The sequence below is a fragment of the Sorex araneus genome, chromosome X (assembly GCF_027595985.1).
Source record: "Sorex araneus isolate mSorAra2 chromosome X, mSorAra2.pri, whole genome shotgun sequence".
Classification (NCBI taxonomy): Eukaryota; Metazoa; Chordata; class Mammalia; order Eulipotyphla; family Soricidae; genus Sorex; species Sorex araneus.
The window spans coordinates 80,033,849-80,050,195 of record NC_073313.1 but is presented as its reverse complement, the minus strand read 5'-3'; positions in this window follow the sequence as shown (position 1 = coordinate 80,050,195).

The window sequence follows — 16,347 nt, the reverse complement described above, 5'->3', positions numbered from 1 at the left end:
ATCTTGTCTGGACCAGGTGCTGTATGCATCTTTACCAAAGAAATGGTGTGTCAGATTTTGGAAGGCAGAATGCTGGGAACAACATATCCATCCTGTGGAATTTGGTCTTATAGTTGGTGAAGGACAGGCGGTGTTGCGAATACTTTTTTCGGCTTCTGCCACATCGGTCAACACTGCTACTCTTCTTTCTTTGAGGTTTTCCTTTATTGCTTCTCTGCACAGCTTTGTGAGCTCGGACGTTAGCTTGTGATTGCGTGAGGCCCATGCCAGACCACGTTGGCAAATGAGCTCAAGAGTTTCTGAAGACAGGTGACTTTTTGTGAACATATTTTTGAGTGAACACATATATATGTATATATATATACGTTTATATATATATATATATATTCACTCCCCGAAATTGGTTGCCTTCTACTTTACACCCTATGATGTAGTGTGCCACTCTTAGTACATCAATGGTGTAGAGTATGAGATATCATGTGCCTGTGAATATGGCCGAGCACTCCAGGAATTCTAAAATTTTAAAAACGGTTATACAGCTGAGGTTAATTAATTTTTTTAACTGGATGGTGGTTTTGGGGTTCGAAGGTATCTCTGTGGCATATCATTTTGTGTTGCTCTCTTCCAAGAGATTTGGAAGTCTCTGGATCATGTGTGATTGGTGAGTCTCTGGATCATGGCCGTTCATGAGTTTATCAGAGGCAGTTCCTGAGCATGACTTTCAGGCTACAGGAAGCACAAGGAGATGGGGAAGGTTGCCTATTCCCAACTCCGAGAGATTTTGGTCAATTTGTTTTATGCATTTAGCGAGGTCTCTAAACCAACCAGTGACCAGCTCCCCTCTTGATTCAGGAATATCATGTAGAGTTTAAACTTTCACTCACTCTACATTTTTACAGACTCCCTCTTATGTGCCAGTGATTATTCTAGGCACTGAGGTTCTAGACTTGACGAGGAGGACAAATACACAGACTTCCAGGAGTTTGCCTTCTCTTTATATCCACCACATATTCTGACTCATGGAACCATAGGTAAGCCTTGCATTGTAGTGGAGACACACATGGGCATAGTTTCTGTCACTTCCGCATTTAATCTTCTTGCTGGTTTGAGGCAAAAGTATTCTCTGAAATTGACAGCAGATTATTATATACCCCACCAGGTGGGGTTCCCATCTCAACCAATGTTTAAAAAACATTCTCACACATAAAAGCCAATCAGCACCTTTTTTAAAAAACATTTTCTCCATTCCCTCTTCCACCCCACACTAAATATACTTTAATGGGGCTGTCTGTATATTTATCCCACTCATTTATCATTTTTTCTCTTAGAGAAACACAAATCACATTACCAGGATCAGGTTAGAGGTTTTCTCCAAAGGCAATGTTTACCTTTACATTACCATTTTCACTCTTTTGTGCCTTGGATATCTTTCTTGATGCTCTTGAGGAACAATAGCACTGTAGCTGCTCCTTGAGCAGTATCTTTGTTATAATATAGATTCAGAAAAACAGCCTCAACTTGCCACCTAGTGGTCAGTAGAATTACACCCACTTTCTTTTTGCTTATTCCATCCTTTCCCCTTTTTACCCATACCTCGTTTCCTCGTTTCCTTTTCTCCTCCCTCTTCCTCCTTGGCTTTCTCTTCCCTCCTTCCTTTATTCTCTTCTTTCTCTTTTTTTCCTTTAACCCATTCCATACCCAAAGACTGTTCTTTCATGAACAAATGCATCTTATTGCTTAAGTATTCTATTCAGTAGGAGGAAACAACACTTATAAAGACATTTTATTTTTACTTTTTGGGTCACTCTCAGCGATAATCAGGGGTTACTCCAGACTCTGCACTCAGGAATTACTCCCGGCGGTGCTGGGGCACTATATGGGATGCCGGAGATCAAACCCGGGATGACTGCATGCAAAGCAAATGCCTGATCCTATATACTATTGCTCCGGCCCTTATAAGAACATTTTAATTGGTCACAGGATTTAGTTTTTTTCCCTCTGAGCCTAAGATGAGTTACAGATTTATTTAAAAACACACATGTAGCTCCAGGTTAAGTCACTTTACCCCAGACTATTTCAAGGAGGTCTCTAATCCCATGCTCTCATCCTAAATATTTAGTAATTATGAGAAACAGAACATGCAACTGAAAGCAGCACAACTAGAAAAACAACAAAAAAGAAACACAAATTGTATAGTAGACAGTAGATGAAAGTACCTGATTGCATTCAGGCAGCATAACTGGTGAGCAAATGAAATCAAGAGAACACAAATCCTCTGAAATAGCAGGGAAGTTAGGGCTGGCAAATTTCTGCACAAGCCCCTGTATGATTTGATCATGAAGATCCTTCTGAACCCTTAAAGGTAACCATCATTCCAAAATCTACTTCCCATATATCTGTGTGAAACAGGAACTGCTCCCTATGACCACAGTTTTTGAAGACCTGTGGTTCTGTTGCAGGTTGCAAACAGGCAGACAGGTGAGGCCCTGGCAATGTGGATTAGACAGAATTCTCAGAACTAATGGCTGTTGTAAGAGTATCAAAGACATAGTACAGTGGGCAGGGTCCTAGCTTTGCACTTGACTAACTCAGTGTTGATCACCAATATCCCATATGGTTCCCTTAGCATTGTCAGGAGTAATTCTTTAGTGCAGAGCCAGGAGTTATCCCTGAGGATTATTGCCAGGTGTGACCCAGAAACCAAAAACAAAACATGAGTATCAAAGAAGGTCATCACTAATTTCAAGCTCCCCCATTAACACCTTAGCAACAGATTTTGGAGGGCAGTTTGGGAAATTATTGTAAAAACTAACTTTTCAGAGATAAAAATATTGAGCTTTCCATCTTGATCTCTCGTTGCTCTGTTTAAATGTATTTTCTCAGATATATCTCCTCTTGAGAAACCCATGTTTCTCTGAATGTATTCCTCCCTTTTTCTCTCTAATAAACTTTTACTTCCTCAATAACCTTGTCTTCCTTCCCTATTCATCTTCCTGAAATTATTTTCTTCCATGATAGATGATGAACTCAGTAACCCGGACAGAAGTCAGGATTAACTTTTCATTCTTTTGCAAAGAGCAGATTCCTCACTGCATCTTGAGTTCATGGCACCCAAAGAAATCAGTTTGTGGGGAGTTATTCTCAGAAAACGAAGAGCAGATAAAATTGAGGCAGTCTTAAGCTAATTATCAGGCTTGACAGAACACAATTGTCCAATCAGATGGCAGAAACAACTCAAAGGCAGGGACTCGTAAAGTGTATAAACACAGGTCATGGTCCAGAAATGGCTGCTTCTGTGATCGGCACTGAGACAAAAAGAAGAGAAGAAGGAAGAGAGAGGTGTAGTATGGAGAAGACAGAAAGAGCTATGAGCAGCGAGTATTGAACCTACAACAGTGTGGTGAGTAGGAGGAGGAGAAGAAGAAAAGGGACAAATATCATAGCTGCTGTCCAAAACAATGAAGTTTCTGTTTCTACAGCTATTGTAGTCTGTATAGATATACCTACATAAGTTGTTAAGGAGTTAGTAAATGAAAAAGCTTTAACATAGAGCATGGATTTGGGTGTTTTCATCTAGAAAATGAAGAAATTGCTAATGATGTTGGCTACCAGTGTCGGTTCAGCACAGTGAGATCTAACACCAGGTACCTGATTATGGGTTTTATCTTGTATTACTGGGTGTATATTGGTTGCTCTTGGGTATGAATTTTCATTATTTATATAATAATGATACATAATTGAATAAAATTCTTTTATTTTTAATTTTTAATGAATCACCATGAGGTACATTTACAGACTTACAAACTTTTGTACTTACTTTTCAGTCATACAATGATCAAGTACCCATCCCTCCATGAGTGCCTGTTCTCCACCACCAGTGTTCCCTGTATCCCTCCCATCCCTACCATTCCTCCTCCCCCACCTCTGTGGCAGGCACATTCCCTTTTACTCTCTCTCTCTCTCTCTTCTTTAGGGTGTTGCGGTCTGTGATGCAAGTATTGAATGGCCATCATGTTATGTCTGTAGTCTACTTTTGGTACAGATCTCCCATCCTGAGAGGGCCCTCTAAACACCCTTTACTTGGTCTTCCCTTCTTTATCTAAGCTTGCTTTCCCCCAACAAGTGAGGCCAGCTCCCAAGCCATGGAGCAAATCTGCTGGTACTTATCTCTACTATTCCTGGGTGTTAGTCTCCCATGCTGCTTGAATAAAACTCTTGTTGGAAGAATACTAATGTTCTCTAAACATGATTCACTTCAATTGCATTGATGCCTCAGAGAGTTTGGTTACTGGCATGGGCTATTACTTAAGCTATATCTTGTTTTTCGATTAACTGAAGCTTCCAGAAATCTATCACTACTTCTATAGACTCTGAATTTTCAGGCAAGATTCTTATCTTGAACAGTATCTAATTGTTCTATGAAAGTATTTACTTCTTGTCCACTGTCTATAGTTTCCAAGGGGCATGCATGTAAGTTGAAAGCTAACCTTCTATATCTATTTGAATTATACAAATCTATTTTGTCATATTTTTCCACTTAAAGGACTGGCATTTTTCAGCATCATGTATTCTAGATGGAATCTGTTATGATATTTTCAAAATGGAATTTACTATTTTCTAACAGTAGCATCCCCCCAAGTATTGTCACAAATTGACTATATTATCTTCCAAAGCATAGCTACATGAAAAGTATTTAATCATTTGTTACTGTCATATTCAATGTCACACAAATTCATACTAAACACCATCTAAATAATTTGTGAGCAACTTTTTCATGATTCAGTAGCTTTGTAACTGGAGACAAAACGGATTATTCAGAGTCTCCTTTCTAGGAAAAAAAAGTGGCATTGCATTTTCTCGTGATGTTTATAATTTATTCTTCGAAACTCACTAGTCCTCCCAAAATAAAAAAAAAGATTAATAGATTCATTTTTATCACTCCAAAAATACTTACTGAACCAGGGGTATTGGCACAGCATTTCAGTACATATTAATTATTATCACATATGAATTTTGCTGTTTCCATATTTTTCCTGTTCCTATGAGAGTATTACCAGGTGCTTACTACAATTCATTCCTAAAATGATTTCAGACATTTGAAAAAGAACACATAACCTAAGAAATAGAAGATCATAGACTTTTAACTTCAAGGATCATGCTCTTAGTGTTTGATTAAAAGGAAAGGCATTGAAAATGAAGATTGAGCATGGCTCCCTAAGATTTGTATTGTGTTTTTGTATTAGACACACCACTCAGGGTCTAATTGGAGAAAGGGAAGAAATAACCAGAACTTCTTAAAAGGTCTGGAAGATGCAAAATGGTTTGCAAAGGAGAAAAACATCTGTTTTTGTAATTAATTAAGATTAATTAATTAATTAATTAATTAAGATTTTATTTGACTCCCATTCAAATAGCAATGAATGACATTAAATTCCCTGGGTTTTATTTTATTTTATTTTTTAAATTAATTTATTATTTTATTGAATCACCATGTGGAAAGTTACAAAGCTTTCAGGTTTAAGTCAGTTATACAATGCTCGAACACCCATCCCTTCACCAGTGCACATATTCCACCACCAAGAATCACAGTATACCTTCCCACCTCCCATGTCCCCAGCCCCCCACCCCGCATGTGTAACTGGTAAATTTCACTTTACTTTCACTTTACTTTGATTACATTCAATATTTCAACAAAAAACTTACTATTATTGATTTGGCATTTCTCCTCCCTAAAGTCGATCTGCTGAAAAGAAAGCATTTGATAATTTGTTTTCCATTGCCGAGAATGAAGAGATATGAGGTCGAGAGGCCGCACTAGCAGCCCCACGGTTTTGGATTTCTGTATTTTAGTATTTTAGTAACTAAGTCCAGAGAAATATCTGTCAGAAATTGCAACATTGTAAGCTTGTACCTCTCAGCTACTGAAGATGCAAAATGGTTTGCAAAGGAGAAAAAAATCTTTAACCTGAGTTAGATCCTGCAATTACTGACTGACCGAATTAAAACTGATCGAAGTTTTAACTTGACAGACTTTGTGATGTTGATATATGTCACATCAGTAAATACATTATTTATGTGATAGTAATCAAATATCTCGTCTTCCCACACCCTCTTGCAAACATTTAGATAGTTGATTAAAATAAATTTTATTGCTATAAGTTACATCTGTTTTCGTTGACACCCCTCTCAGAGATATTAAAAAATTAATGGTTTGTTTTCAGAATGCAAACTTAACTATGAGTATCAAAAAATTTAAATACCTATATACATTTTTATTACAGAATATCCACTTCCAGAATATTTTTAACCATATGCACAGCCTGGTTTATAGCTTACACTACCTAGGAACTGATTTCATGTGACAAGAAGAACAGATTTCATGTGACAAGACGTGCAAGAATGCATCTAAATCATGGGGATATGTAAGTCCTACGATGGTTCCAGTACTGCATTGTCATGATAAACTAGAATAGCACCGAATAAAAGGGATAAAGTGTTGGTTCTGGGCTGGAGCGATAGCACAGTGAGTAGGGCATTTGCCTTGCACACAGCCGACCCAGGTTTGATTCCCAGCATCCCAATATGAGCACCGCCAGAAGTAATTCCTGAGTGCATAAGCCAGGAGTAACCCCTGTGCGTGGCTGTTTGTGACCCAAAAAAGAAAAAAAATTAGAAGTGTTAGTTCAAGGATCACTGGGACTGAGGAAACAAGACAGAAAGCAATTCAGAGTCAATGGAAAAGGGGAAGGAGAGGAGATAGACCAGAGGTAAAGGGACCAAAATACTTTCTCTAGGACAGCCTTTGCATCATATTTTCCAAAATGATAACTGAGATACAGAGATGCTTTGGGGATTATATGGGGCAGCTATTTTCTGGATTTGTCAAAGGGCAAAATTTTTTTAGAAAATTAAAGCACCATGATTCACAAAGTTATTCACAATTAAGTTTCTCAGGAGTCTCACATAGCAACTGCCTCATCTTGCATTCTGTACCCCTGACCCTGACTCTTATTTCCCTTAAGATTTTTCACTGGTGAGCACATCCTTAAAAGTTTTTCATGGAATTCTGCTGGCCCTCTTTTGCACTTTATCTGTCTCATCAAATGCCAAGACCTCACATTCACAAGAACTTATATCCTTTCTTTATCCCTCAATTCCAGGTTTCATTTTTTAAATTTTATTGATTCACTGTGAGACATAGTTACAAGCTTTCATGTCTGAGTTACAATCACACAATGATCAAACACCGATCCGTCAACCAGTGCACATTCCCCACCACCAATATGCCCAGTATACCCCCACCTTTCCCATCCTTCCACTGCCTCCATGGCAGAAAATATACCCCATACTCTCTACTTGGGGTCATTATGGTTTGTAATACAGAGAGGTTATCCTGTTTGTTCCTTTATCTACTTTCAGCACACATCTCCCATCCCGACCGATTCCTCCAACCATCATTTTATTAGTGATCTCTTCTCTATTCCAGCTGCCTTCTCCCCACCCACTCATGAGGCAGGCTTCCAACTGTGGAGCAATCTTTCTGACCCTTCTATCTACTGTCCTTGGGTGTCAGTCTCATGTGATGTTATTTTATACTCCACAAATGAGTGCAGTCCTTCTTTATCTGTCCTTCTCTTTCTGACTCATTTCACATAGCATGATACTCTTCATATCTATCCACTTATAAGCAAATTTCATGGCTTCATCTCTCCTAACAGCTGCATAGTATTCCATTGTGTAAATGTACCAAAGTTTCTTTAACCAATCATCTGTTCTCGGGCACTTGGGTTGTTTCCAGATTTTGGCTATTGTGAAAAGTGCTGCAATGAACATATATGTACAGATTTCATTTCTACTGTGTTTTTTTTGTAGCCTCGGAATATATTCCCAGAAGTGGTATTGCGGGGTCATATGGAAGCTCGATTTCTAGTTTTTGAAGGATTATCCATATTAATTTTTTTTGTTAGTGAATCACTGTGAGGTACAGTTACAGGCTTACAAACTTTCGTGCTTGCTTTTCAGTCATACAATTATCGAGTATCCATCCCTCTGTTTTCCAAAAAAGGCTGGACCAGTCGGCATTCCCACCAACAGTGAAAGAGCGTCCCTTTTCCCCTGGATCCACACCAGTAGTGGTTTCTTTTGTTCTTTGGAATGTGTGCCAGTCTCTGTGGTGTGATATGATATCTCATTGTTGTTTTGATTTGCATATTCCTGATGACTAGGGATGTGGAGCATTTTTTTCATGTGCCTTATGGTCATTCGTATTTCTTTTTTAAGGAAGCTTCTGTTCATTTCTTCTCCCCATTTTTGATATGGTTGGAGGTTTTTTCTTATATAATTCTACTAGTGTCGTGTATGTCCTGGATATTACTCCCTTATCAGATGGGTATTGGGTAAATATTCTTTTCCACTCTGTGGGCTCTCTCTGTGTTTAGATCACTGTATCCTTTGAAATGCAGAAGCTTTCTTAGTATGATGTAGTCCTGTTTGTTTATGTTTGTTTCCACTTGCTTAGTCAGTGGTATTTCATCCTTTAAGATGCTTCAATGTCATGGAGAGTTCTGCCTACGTTTTCCTCTATGTACCTTATGGATTCATGTCTGATATTGAGGTCTTTAATCCACTTTGATCCGACTTTTGTGCCTGGCACTAGACAGAGGTCAGAATTCATTGTTTTTTGCAGGTAGCTATCCAATTTTCCCAGCACACTTGTTGAAGAGGCTTTCCTTGTTCCACTTCACTTTTCTTGCTCCTTTGTCAAAGATTAAGTGGTCATATATTTGGGAGTCTGTGACAGAATATTCAATTCTGTTCCATTGGTCTGCGGTTCTGTTTCTAGCCCAATACTATGCTGTTTTAATTAGTACTGCTTTGTAGTACAGTTTGAAGTTGGGGAAGGTGATGCCACCCATATACTTTTTCCCAAGGATTTCCCAATTATTTATTAATGGGGGGTTTATTGTTCCACATGAATTTCAGGAGTGTTTTGTCTATTTCTTTGAAAAATGTTATAGGTATCCTGATAGAGACCGCATTAAATTTGTATAGTGCTTTGGGCAGTATTGCCATATTGATAATGTTAATCCTCCCTATTTATGAACATGGGATGTCTCCATTTCCGAGTGTCACCCATGGTTTTCATACAGCCATCATTCCTTCTTTGGGACAGTCAACTTCACTACTATGACTGTAGTATTAACAAATTTCTTCAAAGTAGATGGCCTCATTTCCCCTAGAACTGTGTTTTCATGGCTAAACCTACTGAGACACAAACGACAGATCTGAAAAACAAATAGAATATGTGTAATTTTTCCTTGAACTCTTTGGGAGTCTGTATCACTGGACCCAAGGTTTGTTGTTTTGGTTATGTTTTCCTCATCACTTCCCTATTATAAATGAACTCACTTCAGTGTGTTTATCCTTCTTTGTGAAAGGTGAGCTTATTCAGGTATGTGTGATCTTGATCCTGTTGATGACTTCACCCTGCTTCTTCTCTCTCCTGGATGACTAGTCAGCCCAGTGACTACATATTTAAGAATAGCTGGATGAAGGAGTGCAATGATTTAAAATGGCGATACCTAGATCCCCCTGTTCATCTCTCCATGACACAGTGACACATGACTGAACCAGAACTTCAAGAATTTTTAGCCAATGTCTTATCAGAGCATCTCATACCATATATTTTAGAAAAACTGTAAAAGACATGAGAGTTTCCTGAATTTGTTAAAGGGCAAATACATTTAAAAATTTTAAAGCACCATAATTCACAAAGTTATTCACAACTAAGTTTTAGACTTACAATATCCCAGCACTGATCTCACAACCAGTTTCAACTTCCCTTCACCAATATTCCAGGGTTCCTACTCATGCCATTCCCACCAGCCTGTCATCTTGATAGGCACCTTTTAAAGTTGTGTTCTTAAAATTTGGGTCTCATGATTTCAGTGTTGTTGACTCTATGATTTGGATATTTAGCTCTGTCATTCCTAAAATCACTATTGTACCTGAATCCCCTTGACACCTGTCCCCATTGCATCTACTCTGTCTCTTCTCCCCACCCCACAATTAGAATTCTTTCTTTCTCCTTCCTATAAGCTGTAACCAAAGGTCATTTAGGCATCACCTTTTTATTTTTTCGGCATCACCTTTTTAAAACATTGCATTTACTCATTCAGTTATTCTAAATGCTACATATAATGATATGATCCTGTGCTTATCCTTATTCTTCTGGCTTACTTTGTTGAATGTGATATATTCACTTCCATCCATGTTGTGGCGAATTGCATGACTTAATAACAACTTTTTTGAAACTCAAATTTTTGTAACTCAGGATATCCCATGAAAAATTACTTGCATGTGGAATATTGCTGCAACCAAATTATCCTTCTCTTCCAAATTCAGTTTCACATCACACAAAAGGAAAGATAGACCAGCCTAATTCTCAGTTGTCACATTTGAGTTACCATTTCTTCCCATGCCAACTTTTGTCCCCACTATGCTTGGTGGCCATCATATGTCTTTTTCGTAGAAATGTCTATTAATTTCTTATCCCCATCTTCTCATGGGTTTATCAGCATTTTCCCCCTGTGGCTGAGCTGTGAAGAGCTTATAAATTTTAAATATTAGTCATTTACCTATAGTGTAGTGTGTAAATATCTTCTCCCCAGTCAAAGCATTGTCTTTTTATTTTAATCCCAACTTTCTTTAATGTGCTGAAACTATCCAACTTCATATAATCCCACTTCTGTATTTTTATTTTTGTAATCGCCAACAATGTAATCAGGCCATTGAAGACTTCTTTGATGTTCAATTCCTGGAGATTTCTTCCGATATTTTACTCAACACATTTTGTTGAGTTAGATACATTTTGGTTTTTGTGGTCCTTTTAATTTGTTTGTTTGGTTTGGGGGCCACTCAGATGTAATCAGGGATCACTTCTGGCTGGTTAAGATGACATATAGGCTGCCAGGGTTTGAACTTGGATTAGGTGCATATAAGGCAAGCATCTTTTCTGCTAAAATATTCCTCTCACCCCAAGTTAGATTTACCCTGGAAAAATTTTTATATATGGTAGGAAAACTGATCCAGTTTCATTGTGTTACAAGTAATTATCCAGTTAGAAATAGAAATTTTATATGGAATTAAATTTGTGCATTTGGAATGAACTTAAAAAACTAAGAAGTCCCTTGATTTCTTAACTGAAGGCTGGAACTGGGGCAGTTTGGGAGTGTCATTCAGTTTTAGTCTACAGGAATAGGAAGCAGGTGGGCCAGTGGTTCACATTACGGTCTTAGGACAGAATAATATGGAATTGTAAGACTAACGCTGAGGCAAAAAAAATTGGAAGTAGATGAGGGGTATGGAGATGAGGAGAGGGAGGAATTCTTTTTTTCTCCAATTGGAAACTGACCAACTAATTGGAGATAACAATTCTATTAAAATAGCAATGATTAAAATATCAATCTTCTACAAAAACAATTTTGCAGATGTTTCCATTGTTTCTCCAGAAACAAGATCTGTGTAATATGGGCAGCACATGATAGTCATGTTGACTCAAGAATTACCTGTCAGGGTTAGCAGATATTATATCATATACTATGGCATGAATTTGCTTACACAATGTGTCCCCAACCCCAGACACGATGTTTCTGGAGATCAGGATAGTACTAACATTAGAACCATATCCCAGGAACATCGGTCACTGTGAATGTACAAGACAACTAATAACAAGCAGTGCATCTGTGCTCTACCCACCATAGTAGACACAACATATTTCACTCCAAAGATGTTGGTCAGTGTTCAAACTGGACAACAGGAAAATTGAAAGTACTTGCAAAATTTACTTAACAAACAACCTCCTCTAAAGAAGCGGGCCCATGGTTTGAACTTGAAATCATGAGGCTTAGTGCTCTTTGAAGCTGAGGTGTGAAGTTCCCTTTTCTTTCATCCCTTCATGCCAGAAATAACACCTCTTGAGGGTGGAGCTGGCAATATAAAATCACAAAAGCCAGAGAAGATTCTTTGCTTGGGATTTGAAGGGAGGTTAGGATTTCCACAAGTAGCAAAGGAGGAATGCCTGAGCTTTTAAAGTGGTAATTTAAAATAAAACATCCCTTTTTGTAAACCAATGTCATCTTAACACAAAAAAATTGGAAAAGATACAAACAGATATATGTCAACTATGTACAACAGTATTTATCATCTTTGCCTAAGTATGAAACTATCACTACTCTGATTTTTAATATTCTTATGCTGCTCTCACAAAAATTTCAATTTTATGCAATGTTTTTTAAACACTTAATCTTAAAGTTTTTGTGGAGATTATGAAGAACAATATAGTTTGTATATTCTCACGTAATTCCAGTGGCTGCCCTCAGTCTTAAATTAGATTAGGTTACAAATGACAAGATCATTCTATCCTTTTATCTGACTTAGTGCTAAATATCACTTTAGTCTGTTCTATTTACAGAAGACAAAGAATTATACTTTTCTTGCATGCAAAGTATGATTTGGTCATACCCGTAATTCAATGTACTGACTAAGAAGCTGAGACACAGAAAGTGTGATGAACTTGTAGTAGGTGGCATGACTATTTGTGTAGGAAAATCCAACTAACGCATCTCAAGCTTGCAGAATTTGACTGTATACATAGAGAATATTAGGTGAGATGTAAAGGATATCTTCCTTCAGAAAGTCTTTGGACATACATTGGAGGAAAGATGGAAAAAAACTGAACTATACCAATGACGAGATAGGCAGAGATGACTGGTGACATTGTTTGCCAGATACCGGGAGAACACAAGCACGTGTCTTCAGCCAAGAGTAGAGTGAGAAAGCCATCTCTCGTAACGCAGTAGGAAAGAAAAAGTCACATTTCATTAATGTGAAAAGATAGGCAAGTGAGTAGTTTACATTTTGGCAAATATTAGCTACGAGGTTGGATTCTTTATTCCTGCCTATCTCTAAAAAAGTATAAAACAACATGAAGAAAACTGTGCCATGCCTCTGGGCCTTGGAATGCGCGGAGCGGTTTCAGACCAGAAGTGAAGCGAGTGGACAGTGAGCCTGTCAATCACGGCAGGCCGCCCAATGGTGATGCTGGAGGGCAGGACCCTACACTGTGCATGCGCGCCATGCGGTAATAACGTTGCACGCTATCGGCATGACATCCTTAGCTGGTTGTGCTTAGACGTGCAGGAACACGGTGAGACCTTTTCCTGACGCCCTTCCGTTTAAGAGTGTCTGATTTTAATTCCTATGTGTTGTCCGTTAGCCATTTGAGAGGATTGTGTGGCAGGTATGCCCTTCTCAGCGTGAGGGTTTTGTGTTTCTTTGGGCTTTGGGGGCCGTACCTCCTCCCGCGCCCGCTCAGGCGCCCTCGGGGCTTTGAGCATCACTTCCGGCCTGCGTGTGGGAGGCGGGGCGGCAGGGCGGCCATTTTCTGTGCCGACAGTCTCGGGACAGGAACCGCCATTCCTCCTTCGCTGTCTCTCAGCCCTATCAGCTACTGGGAGAGGAGGGGAGGAGGGTCCGAGGAGTCGTCGCGAATTCAGAGAAGAAAGTGGGCATCAGATCTGCTAACGCAGAAGGACCAGCAGCCACCCCGGGGTCGACTGTTGTGTTTTCTTCTGGTCTTTCAGGGATGTGCCTTTTCATTCTTGTAAGTCTTGATTCTGGTTTGTATTGTGTTATGGTTTGAGATCTAGAAAATGAGTGAAGGGCGGGTGTCTGTGAGAGCAAGTGTCTCTTGGGTGACGAGGGCTCTTCCGGTATACTCCATACCCAGTGTCCCATCCACATGTGATGAATAGCATTGGGGGAAGGTTTTACCGCCCGGCATTTCATTCGCTAAATCTTGGTTTTATTCTACTGTCTTCTCAGTGAACGGCTTCTGGATTTTGTATGTTCATCTGCACATGTTAAAAGTAAAGATGGGAGGACCAGAGCGATTGTAAGGTGGGTTAGATGCTTTCCTTTCGCGTGGCCAACCTGAATTCTATCCGCGGCATCACATATAGCCCTCTGAACTATCAAGAAGAAGTGATCCTTGTGCATAGACAGGATTAAGTCCTGAGCACTAACAGGAGGTGCCCCAAATTAAAAAAATAGTAAAATATATAAATGAGAATAAAGCTGGGTAACCATGGCCTATATAAATGTCCTTTTACTGTTTTTATTTGTTTCATTAAGAGATGACTTTTGTCTTATTTTGTCTTATTATTTTATTTGTCATACAATTATTCCTGTAAATTCTGGAGTTGCTTATTCTTTATATGCCTGGTTGTTAAGAGTTTTGGTATGGGGGCCAGATAATATAGTGGGTAAGGTGATAGCCTTGCATATGGCAAATCTGGGTTTGATCCCTGGTATCCCATGTGGTGCACCCAGCACCACCAGGAATGATGCCTGAGTGTAGATCCAGGTGTAGTCCCTGAGATTCGCTGAGTGTGGTTCCAAAAAACAAAAACAAACCAAAAAGTTTTGACACAGAGGGGCTAGAGTGATAGTACAGCAAGTGGGCACTTGCCTTGCATGAGGCTGACTTGTGTTGATTCCCAGCATCTGATATGGTCCTCTTAGCACCGCCAGGAGTAAATTCCTCAGTGCAGTGTCCTGAGTAATAACTGAGCATTGCTGTATTTGAGCCCCAAACAAAAAATATTAAAAATATTTTTAAAATATTTAAAAATATTAAAAATAAGTGTTTTGGTATGGACTGGATTGTTATCAAACATCGTTTATTTGACTTGTTGCTCTTCTGCCACATTGTAAAACATTGTCTGTTTCTCTGTATCTGTCCTGTACACTGTGATTTTACTGTGATACGCAAAAATTCGATGTCTGGAACAGAGAGAGAATACAGCACAACAGACAGGGCTCCTGCCTTGCATGAGGCTGACTTGGGTTCCATCCTCGGCACCGCATGTTTCTTTTAGCACTGCCAGGGGTGATATATAAGCACAAAGCCATCTGTAAGCTCTGAGCACAGCAGGATGTGCCCCCCCAAAAAAATGTTTTTTGAATTTATTTATTTTTAATTAGTGAATCACCTTGAGGGTACAGTTACAGATTTACACATTTTCGTGTTCATGTTTCCCTCATACAGTGTTCGAGAACCCATCCCTTCACCAGTGCCCATTGTCCACCACCAATAAACCCAGCATCCCTCCCACCCCCCCCCCAATCCCATTTCCCCACACCCCACCCTGCCACTGTAGCAGGGCATTTCCTTTTGTTCTCTCTCTCTAATTAGGTATTGTGGTTTGCAATAGGGGTGTTGAGTGGCCATTGTGTTCAGTCTCTAGTCTACATTCAGAACGCATCACCATCCCCTGTGTGGTCTCCAACCACATTTTACTTGGTGTTCCCTTCTCTGTCTGAGCTGCCCTCTCCCCAGAATGTGAGGCCAGCTTCCAAGCCATGGAGTCAACCTCCTGGTACTTATTTCTACTATTTTTAGGTGTTAGTTTCCTACTTTGTTATTCTATATTCCACAGATGAGTGCAATCTTTCTATGTCTGTCTCTCTCTCTCTGACTCATTTCACTTAGCATGATACTTTCCATGCTGATCCACTTATATGCAAAGTTCATGACCTCATTTTTTCTAACGATTGCATAGTATTCCATTGTATAGATGTACCAAAGTTTCTTCAACCAGTCATCTGTTCTAGGGCACTTGGGGTTTTCCAGATTCTGGCTATTGTAATTAGTGCTGCGATGAACATATAAGTGCAGATGTCATTTAGACTATACTTTTTTTGCTTCTCTGGGATATATTCCCAGGAGTGGTATTGCTGGGTCAAATGGGAGCTCTATTTCTAGTTTTTTTAGAATCATCCATATTGTTTTCCAAAAGGGCTGAACCATTCGGCATTCTCACCAGCAGAGTAGAAGGTTCCCTTTATCCCCACATCCTCTCCAACAGTGGTTGCTTTTGTTCTTTTGGATGTGTGCTAGTCTCTGTGGTGTGAGGTGGTATCTCATGGTTGTTTTGATCTGCATCTCCCTGATGATTAGTGATGTAGAGCACTTTTTCTTGTGCCTTTTGGCCATTCGTATCTCTTCCTTGGGAAAGTTTCTGTTCATTTTTTCGCCCCATTTTCTGATGGGGTTGGATGTTTTCTTCTTGTAGAGTTCAACCAGTGCTTTATATACCCTTGATATCAACCCCTTATCTGATAGGTATTGGGTGAATATCCTTTCCCATTCTGTAGATTGTCTTGGTATTCTGGTCACTGTATCTTTTGCGGTGCAGAAGCTTTTTAGCTTAATGTAGTCCCATTTGTTTATCTCTATTTCCACTTGGTTGGCCAGTTGCATGTCAGCTTTGAAGATACAGTTAT